This window comes from Chrysemys picta, chromosome 2 (genome assembly GCF_011386835.1).
Source record: "Chrysemys picta bellii isolate R12L10 chromosome 2, ASM1138683v2, whole genome shotgun sequence".
NCBI lineage: Eukaryota > Metazoa > Chordata > Testudines > Emydidae > Chrysemys > Chrysemys picta.
Window position 1 is genome coordinate 160,231,946 of NC_088792.1, and position 9,309 is coordinate 160,241,254.

Sequence of the window (9,309 nt, forward strand, 5' to 3'; positions counted from 1 at the left end):
TTTCAGCCTTCCTTCATAGGTCATGTTCTCAAGACCTTTAATCATTCTTGTTGCTCTTCTCTGGACCCTCTCCAATTTCTCCACATATTTCTAGAAATGCAGTGCCCAGAACTGGACACAATACTCCAGTTGAGGCCTAACCAGCGCAGAGTAGAGCGAAAGAATGACTTCTCGTGTCTTGCTCACAACACACCTGTTAATACATCCCAGAATCATGTTTGCTTTTTTTGCAACAGCATCACACTGTTGACTCATATTTAGCTTGTGGTCCACTATAACCCCTAGATCCCTTTCTGCCATACTCCTTCCTAGACAGTCTCTTCCCATTCTGTATATGTGAAACTGATTGTTCCTTCCTAAGTGGAGCACTTTGCATTTGTCTTTGTTAAACTTCATCCTGTTTACCTCAGACCATTTCTCCAATTTGTCCAGATCATTTTGAATTATGACCCTGTCCTCCAAAGCAGTTGCAATCCTCCCAGTTTGGTATCATCTGCAAACTTAATAAGCGTACTTTCTATGCCAATATCTAAGTCGTTAATGAAGATATTGAACAGAGCCGGTCCCAAAACAGACCCCTGCGGAACCCCACTTGTTATGCCTTTCCAGCAGGATTGGGAACCATTAATAACAACTCTCTGAGTACAGTTATCCAGCCAGTTATGCACCCACCTTATAGTAGCCCCATCTAAATTGTATTTGCCTAGTTTATCGATAAGAATATAATGTGAGACCGTATCAAATGCCTTACTAAAGTCTAGGTATACCACATCCACAGCTTCTCCCTTATCCACAAGACTCGTTATCCTATCAAAGAAAGGTATCAGATTGGTTCGACACAATTTGTTCTTTACAATTCCATGCTGGCTATTCCCTATCACCTTACCACCTTCCAAGTGTTTGCAGATGATTTCCTTAATTACTTGCTCCATTATCTTCCCTGGCACAGAAGTTAAACTAACTGGTCTGTAGTTTCCTGGGTTGTTTTTATTTCCCTTTTTATAGATGGGCACTATATTTGCCCTTTTCCAGCCTTCTGGAATCTCTCCCGTCTCCCAAGATTTTCCAAAGATAATAGCTAGAGGCTCAGATACCTCCTCTAGTAGCTCCCTGAGTATTCTAGGATGCATTTCATCAGGCCCTGGTGACTTGCAGGCATCTAACTTTTCTAAGTGATTTTTAACTTGTTCTTTTTTTATTTTATCTGCTAAACCTACCCCCTTCCCATTAGCATTCACTAGGTTAGGCATTCCTTCAGACTTCTCAGTGAAGACCGAAACAAAGAAGTCATTAAGCATCTCTGCCATTTCCAAGTTTCCTGTTACTGTTTCTCCCTCTTCACTGAGCAATGGGCCTACCCTGTCTTTGGTCTTCCTCTTGCTTCTAATGTATTGATAAAAAGTCTTCTTGTTTCCCTTTATTCCCATAGCTAGTTTGAGCTCATTTTGTGCCTTTGCCTTTCTAATCTTGCCCCTGCATTCCTGTGTTGTTTGCCTATATTCATCCTTTGTAATCTGTCCTAGTTTCCATTTTTTTATGAGACTCCTTTTTATTTTTTAGATCATACAAGATCTCGTGGTTAAGCCAAGGTGGTCTTTTGCCACATTTTCTATCTTTCCTAACCAGTGGAATAGCTTGCTTTTGGGCCCTTAATAGTGTCCCTTTGAAAAACTGCCAACTCTACTCAGTTGTTTTTCCCCTCAGTCTTGATTCCCATGGGACCTTACCTATCAGCTCTCTGAGCTTACCAAAATCCGCCTTCCTGAAATCCATTGTCTCTATTTTGCTGTACTCCCTTCTACCCTTCCTTAGAATTGCAAACTCTATGATTTCATGATCACTTTCACCCAAGCTGCCTTCTACTTTCAAATTCTCAATGAGTTCCTCCCTATTTGTTAAAATCAAGTCTAGAACAGCTTCCCCCCAGTAGCTTTTTCAACCTTCTGGAATAAAAACTTGTCTGCAATGCAGTCCAAGAATTTGTTGGATAGTCTGTGCCCTGCTGTGTTATTTTTCCAACATATATTTGGATAGTTGAAGTCCCCCATCACTACCAAATCTTGGGCTTTGGATGATTTTGTTAGTTGTTTAAAAAAAGCCTCATCCACCTCGTTAGGTGGCCTGTAATAGACTCCTAGCATGACATCACCCTTGTTTTTTACCCCTTTTAGCCAGAGCTGGCTCCAGGGTTTTGGCCGCCCCAAGCAGCCAAAACCAAAAAAAAAAAAAAAAAAAAAAAAAAAAGCCACGCTCGCGATTTGCGGCGGCAATTCGGTGGGAGGTCCTTCACTCCCAGGCGGAGTGAGGGACCGTCCACCGAATTGCCGCCGAATACCTGGACCTGCCGCCCCTCTCCGGAGCGGCCGCCCCAAGCACCTGCTTGAGAAGCTGGTGCCTGGAGCCGGCCCTGCTTTTAGCCTAGCCCTGAGACTCTCAACACCTCCGTCTCCTATGTCCATCTCCACCTCAGTCCAAGTATGTACATTTTTAATATATAAGGCAACACCTCTTCCCTTTTTCCCCTGTCTATCCTTCCTGAGCAAGCTGTACCCATCCACACCAACATTCCAATCATGTGTATTATCCCACCACGTTTCAGTGATGCCAACAATGTCATAGGTGTATTTATTTATTAGCACTTCCAGTTCTTCCTGCTTATTACCCATACTTCTCGCATTCGTATATAGAAATCTAAGATACTGGTTCGATCTTGCCTCCCAGTTTTGCCCTGACCCTCCTTTCTCTCTGCCATTATAGCCCACACTCCCTCTTGTTTCCGACCCATCTCCCAGGTCTCCATGTTCCCCACTTACCTGTGGGCTTTGCTCACCTGTCCCCGTCGAACCTAGTTTAAAGCCCTCCTCACTAGGTTAGCCAGTCTGTTTTGTTGGGCTAGCAATGTTGGTTAGGAGCATGAAAAAAATCAACCCCCTGACAAAACTATGCCAGCAAAAGCACTAGTGGGAGTGCACTTATACTGGCAAAAAAAGTTGTTCTATGTGCAGCTTATTCAGTTTGGGGGAAAATAGCTCTTTGATGCTATAAACTGCGTCCCGCCCAGAGGGTTTGCTGGTGTAGCTATACAGGCAAACACTTTCTAAACCAGGACTAGAAATTTTTCTAAAAGATATGCTCTAGTTCAAACAGGAATTAATTCCAGGAAGGGCGATGGGGTCAGACTAGATGATTGCTGTGGTCCCTTCTGGTCTTAGAATCTGTGTCTCTAGGGTAGGTGTGGCCAGAGAGAAACTGCATGGTATTTGCTGTTTCTCAATGAAGATGGAGCTCTTTGCCCTGCAGCCATTCACACATCCATTTCACATCAGAGCAGAGAAGCGTCTATGTTCTGTGTCTGTGGCAGCCTTTCACTTTATAAACTATATTACATTTCCCATTGGTTGTTTTTTCATGCTCCAGTGACAGCTGCCCTTTGTGGGCTAGATTAGGGAACAGAAGCCTTTCCTCGCTTGCAAATTTAACCAGTCACTTGCTTAGCGGTTTATCCTCTGGAGATAGGACCAAATTTGCAGCCAGCCTGAGAACTTGCATACCCAATTGTTCACCCACACAGCTGATTGTGCCCATCAAGCTGGCTATACACCCATCTTGCACACGCTATTTCTGAGTTTGAACAAATTGAGTTTGTTGCTGAGATCCAGTCAGACAGAGAAAATAATTTGCTAGCATGTGAGAGGGTACAGGCTAAGCAGAGAAAGTAAGTATACTACATAAGAGTAGGTTAGACAAACACCTGTCAGGGATAATCTAGATAATAGAGGGGACTGGACTAGATGACCTCTCGTGGTCCCTTCCAGTCCTATGATTCTATTATTTTTCATACAACTGATTCTAGTCCTACTCATTCAGTTAAATATCTACCTGTCCTTGGGGAGACAAGGGAGTTGGCGGTAAACAGGACTGGAATAGCTCCCCCTGGGACTGAACCTCTTCAGATACACACACCCCTCACAGCTTCAATGGCATGTCTGCTCAGTGTGGAATTAAAAAGAATCCGTCTGTGTCAGGAATTGATTGTATCAGTCAGTCTCTGTCACTGCGGCAGCTGCAATTTCCTTTTGCCAAAAACAGAGAGTGTGAATGGAAAGAACAGACATGCCCTGTGGCCAGAACACCCTCTGCTGTGGTGCTTTTATATCTGTGACGCATGGCCAGAAAGGGTTAAACATCCTGCAAAATAAATGACTCAAATTCAACCCTTAAAAACATGTGGGGAGATAATGTTTGTGTTTTTGTGTATTTACATACATAGGGGTAGTGGTCAACAATGTAATCAACAGTCCCTGTCTATGCTGTATTCTGATCATTCAGAGATCAAAAGAACATCCTAGCATTTAAATGATTTGTAAACACGAGATATCTCTGTATTCATCTCTCTTTGAAATGTATAGCAAATCATCTGATGAAGTGAGTTCTAGCCCACGACAGCTTATGCCCAAATAAATTTGTTAGTCTCTAACAAGGACTCCTCGTTGTTTTAGCAAATCATCAGTGAATGGTGGAGGAACAGGCAATTGTCTTGTGTTAATTCGTATAGCTAAGTACTGGTGACCGACCCACTTCAAAGACTCTCTGATTAACTATTGTTCCCGGAGGGACTCCGACTTGTCAAAGAAGGCCTGAAATTGTAAAAAAAAAATCCTTGGGTCCCAATCCTGTTTATCTCAGATCTGCTTAAGCTTCATCAGGGGAAGTTTGAGTCGTCAGACTGAGATCCCAGTTAAGCTGGAAACACCCTGGACATTAGGGTTACCATATTTAACAAATAAAAAAAGAGGACCCTCCACGGGGCCCTGGCCCCGCCCCTTCCCCGCCCCTTCCCCGCCCCAACTCCGCCCTAACTCCGCCCCCTCCTCCCTCCCACTCCCAGCCACGCGGAAAGGGCTGCCCGAACGCTACCGGCTTCACGGTTTGCCGGGCAGCCCCCAGACCCTGCGCCCCCGGCTGGCACTTCCCCAGAGCAGCTGGAGCCCGGGAGGGGAAGCGCCCAGCCGGGGGCGCAGGGTCTGGAGGCTGCCCGGCAAACCGTGAAGCCGGTAGCGCTTGGGCTTCGGGCAGCCCCTATGCCTCCGGACCCTGCACCCCCGGCCGGGCACTTCCCCTCCCGGGCTCCGGCGGCGCAGGGTCCGGAGGCATGGGGGCTGCCCAAAGCCCGTAGCGCTCGGCTCTTAAACAGAGCTGAAGAGTCAGGGGAGGAGCAGAGCCGCCACGGCCGGAGGCTCTGCTCCTCCCCTGACTCTTCGGCTCTGTTTAAGAGCCGAGCTGCCCGAGCGCTACCGGCTTCGGGCAGCCCCCATGCCTCTGGACCCTGCGCCGCCGGAGCCCGGGAGGGGAAGTGCCCGGCCGGCGGCTGGGGTCCGGAGGCAAGGGGACTGCCTGAAGCCCATAGCACTCGGGCAACTCGGCTCTTAAACAGAGCCGAAGAGTCAGGGGAGGAGCAGAGCAGCCGCGGGAGGGGAAGTGCCCGGCCGGCATTTTCACGGACATGTTCGGCTTTTTGGCAATTCCCCCCGGACGGGGGTTTGATTGCCGAAAAACCGGACATGTCCGGGAAAAACCGGACGTATGGTAACCCTACTGGATATGATATTGGTCATTGGACTATAACCTATGAACTAAATTCTAAAAGAACTCTTTGCAACTACAAAGCTATGTATCTGAACTTCAAGAATTGAACTCACATCTGTATGTATATTGATCTTTTAACCATATTCCCTCTCTTTTCTTTTTTGATAAATTTTAGTTTAGTTAATAAGAATTGGCTGTAGCGTGTTTTTGGGCAAGATCTGGAATATTCATTAACTTGGAAGTATCTGATCTATTGGGATTGGTAGAACTTTTCCATTTATATGGTGAAATAAGATTTTCAGAAATCTTCATCGTATTTGACTTGGGTACTGGATGGAGGCCTGAGGCTGGGTTACTCTAAGGGACTATGTTGTTGGCTTCTGGGCAACCAGTAAGGTAATAAAGAAGCTGTTTTATGCTTGTAGCGAGGTGGTGAGATACTCCACAAGCCCCGCTGAGGGACGAACCTCCCCTAACACCAACGTGGGTGGAGCCACTGGGTCCTGCGCCCGCCCCTCAGAGGTCACTGCGCAGACCTGGAAGTATAAAGACCCGCCTGCAGGGCTCAGTTGAGAACCAGCCGCCAGAGAGATCAGACGTCTGTGGCCGTGCTCCCAATTGGGAGATGGCAGCAGGCCGCGGCCAGCCTGAGGACTCACTGGGCCAACCGAGCCTGCCCCGTGCCAGCTACCCCGAGGAGGACTGGCCAAGCCTGCCCTGTGCCAGCTACCCCGAGGAGGACTGGTCGAGCCTGCCCCGTGCCAGCTACCCCGAGGAGCAGCCGAGCCTACCCTTCACCACCTACCCGGAGGAACCGATGCTGCTGGAGACCGCTGAGGACACTGGTGCGACCCAGGTACCCTAAGAGGGGGAGTCTGGAAGTAGCCCGGGGGCAGCCAATCCCAGTCTGGCTGCAGCACTGCCAGAGCCTATGTCAGTGTGTTGCGGCCAGGATCCCCACTGACAGCAGCGAGTTTCCACCGCTGCTAGGGCCCTGGTCTGGGACGCAGTGGAGTAGGAGGGCCTGCGTCCCCCCTGCCACCCAACCCTTGCGTGGCAGACTCCCCCTTTCCCTGGCCTGGAGAGACTGGAACCTTTTGCTTATTGACTCAGCCCCTGCTTAAGGGCCTGAGTTCCTGACTGTTTGGTTGCTGCCCTGCCCTGACCTAGGGCGTGGGCTGCTACATAACTATTGACTCAGCCCCTGCTTAAAGGCCTGAGTTCCTGACTGTTTGGTTGCTGCCCCGCCCTGACCTAGGGCCTGGGCGTCTGTATAGAACTCAGAGTAGCAGCCGTGTTAGTCTGTATCCGTAAAAAGAACAGGAGTACTTGTGGCACCTTAGAGACTGCAAAGAGCAATATTGGTGGCTCATAAGGGGGTGCTCTTCCTTCTGAACACAATGCTGGCACATTGGGAGAGGCAGGGGCGGTGACAGGCATATGCTATTGGAGCAGCAATTGTTCCGATGAAATGCAAAACTGACCTCCTGAGGTCATTAAAATCCTGAGACCCCGTGCAAGCGTCTTATTATTGGTGTCTGACCTAGATTCAGTGCACTTCCATTCTGCCTCCCTAAAGCTTTAGAGGAATTCAGTATTCTACTTCAGTTCTGGTACTGACCGTTTCTTACCGTTGCCGTTGTGCTGTGCACTGTTAAAAAGCTGCTGAGCTCCAACTCAGAGCTGCATCTCCTGCTGGGGGTGATGATCCCTCGGTATAGTTTGCAGAGTGAACTAGAACGAAAAGTGCTCTCGGAAATGCATTGCCCTTTAGGGGAGTCAAGCTGGGACACGTATCTGGGGATGCATAAACTGCACAGACTCTGAAGAATCAAGGTGCTCCTGGGAAATTCCACTGCTGCAAAAAGGTTAACCCTGCATTAACCCTTTGGAGACTGGGGATGTCCACATACTTTTCCCTAAGCACCTGGCAATCTGGAAAATGCCCACAAGTCTATAGGTGGAAAAGCATTCTTGGAAACAGGATTGGACTGTGAACAAGTGGGCACTGGGGTAAAATGGTTGCTCACAGGCACAAGGTCACTACAGACTTGTCCCTGCCACTACCCATTGGCACCAGACAGGGCAGAGTTCGAGCCCTCTAACTTGGACACATCATTGGGTGCATTAATGTCTCTACCTACTACTCCCTTGAAGAGAAGAGGAGATTCTATGTGCAGCTTTTCTATAAAGTGAAATCCCTGTTAGTGGGATAATAGATCCATGATCTAATTATAACTTTGGCCCAAAGTTTGCTGGAGACCCCATAATGACCTGGATATGAATCCAAAGATCTTAATTCTCCTTAGCCCTGGGTCAGTGACGCACAAGAGAGCTGAGGATCAAGGAGGCGTTTCGCTGATTCAGAGAATTCAAGGCTGTAGAAGACCTGCTAGACCCTGTCTAGTTCAACCTCACCTGGACCCAGTACAGAATTGTTTTTTACAATCTATTTGTCAGGGCTCTGTCTCATCTGGTTTTAACAGTCCCAAGTGAGGAGGCTCCCACTGGTTCTCTTAGGGGGATGATTTCATGGCCCCATAGAAACTTCGCCATTTAACATTCATGCTAAATGTTCCATTGCACCGTTTCAGCCCAATACAGCAGCCAGTTTAAATAACAAGCTCCTAGCTGATAAGACATTACAATCCCTTTATTTGGCCTTCTCTAATTGACTCCATGAATCATCCAGAGCCACTGAATACAATCAGCTGAGACCTTGGATTTAATCCGGCCCACAACAACCTATAGACATAAGACCTGAAAGCCCAGACTTCCTCCTGCTTTTCATTGAGCTCCCTGCAGCATGCACAGAGTGGCTGCTTTCATCTGATAAGGTGGGTTATTATTATTAGCCAGCAGAGAGGGACGTGGGCTCTGTTGGAGCAAAAGAACAATGACAGAGAGGTAGCTGGACCTGGAGGAGGAGCCTACTGGAACATGGATCCTCTGGGAGGCTAGCTGAGAGGTGCACGTACATCTTCTCCCAATATCGGGACTGTACTTATTAAAGAGTGTGACAACCTCTGGTCTCCGTGAGAAGGAAAAGAAGGCATCAGCACGAATCAGTGTCACATCCGTGCCTCTATTACATGCCCAGATTGAACTCAGCAGTGAACTATTCCTGCCAGCCTGGAACTTTAGAGGGTTTTAAATCACTGGTGTAGAGTGATTCAGAGACAGACAGAAAGGCAGGGACCTGAGAGATGGTTTCAAAGAGGACAAGATCAAAGCGCGTGCATCAGCAGGGTGGAGACAGACAGACTGTGGCAGGCTAGTGTGGGGTAGATTCACACCCCAGCTTACCACAAACTCAATGTTTGTGTAGAAAAGCCCTAAGGGTTGGTCGACCCACAGCAGCCATGCGGACTAAGGGAGTGTGATTTCTAAAGCACACTAACATGCTGCGTATTACCTGGTCCATGCAGACCCTGCTGGTGTGCACTAAAGGTTTCCTAGTGCACTTTAACACAGTGCTTTTGGAAACAGTCCTGTGTTAAAGTGCACCAGGGAACAAACACCCTAAACGCTAAACCAGGGGCTCGGCAACCAGGGTACAAAGCTTAAACTAACATGTAAGGAAGTTTTCTAAGCGAAACAGAAATTAAAGTAGATTCTATTTAGACAAGACTTTGTTTTTTTCCAGATATTTCTCCACCCTTCTCATTACAGTATCAGAGAGTCCCCCAAACTCCATTTTGGACATAGAATTCATGCAGTGCT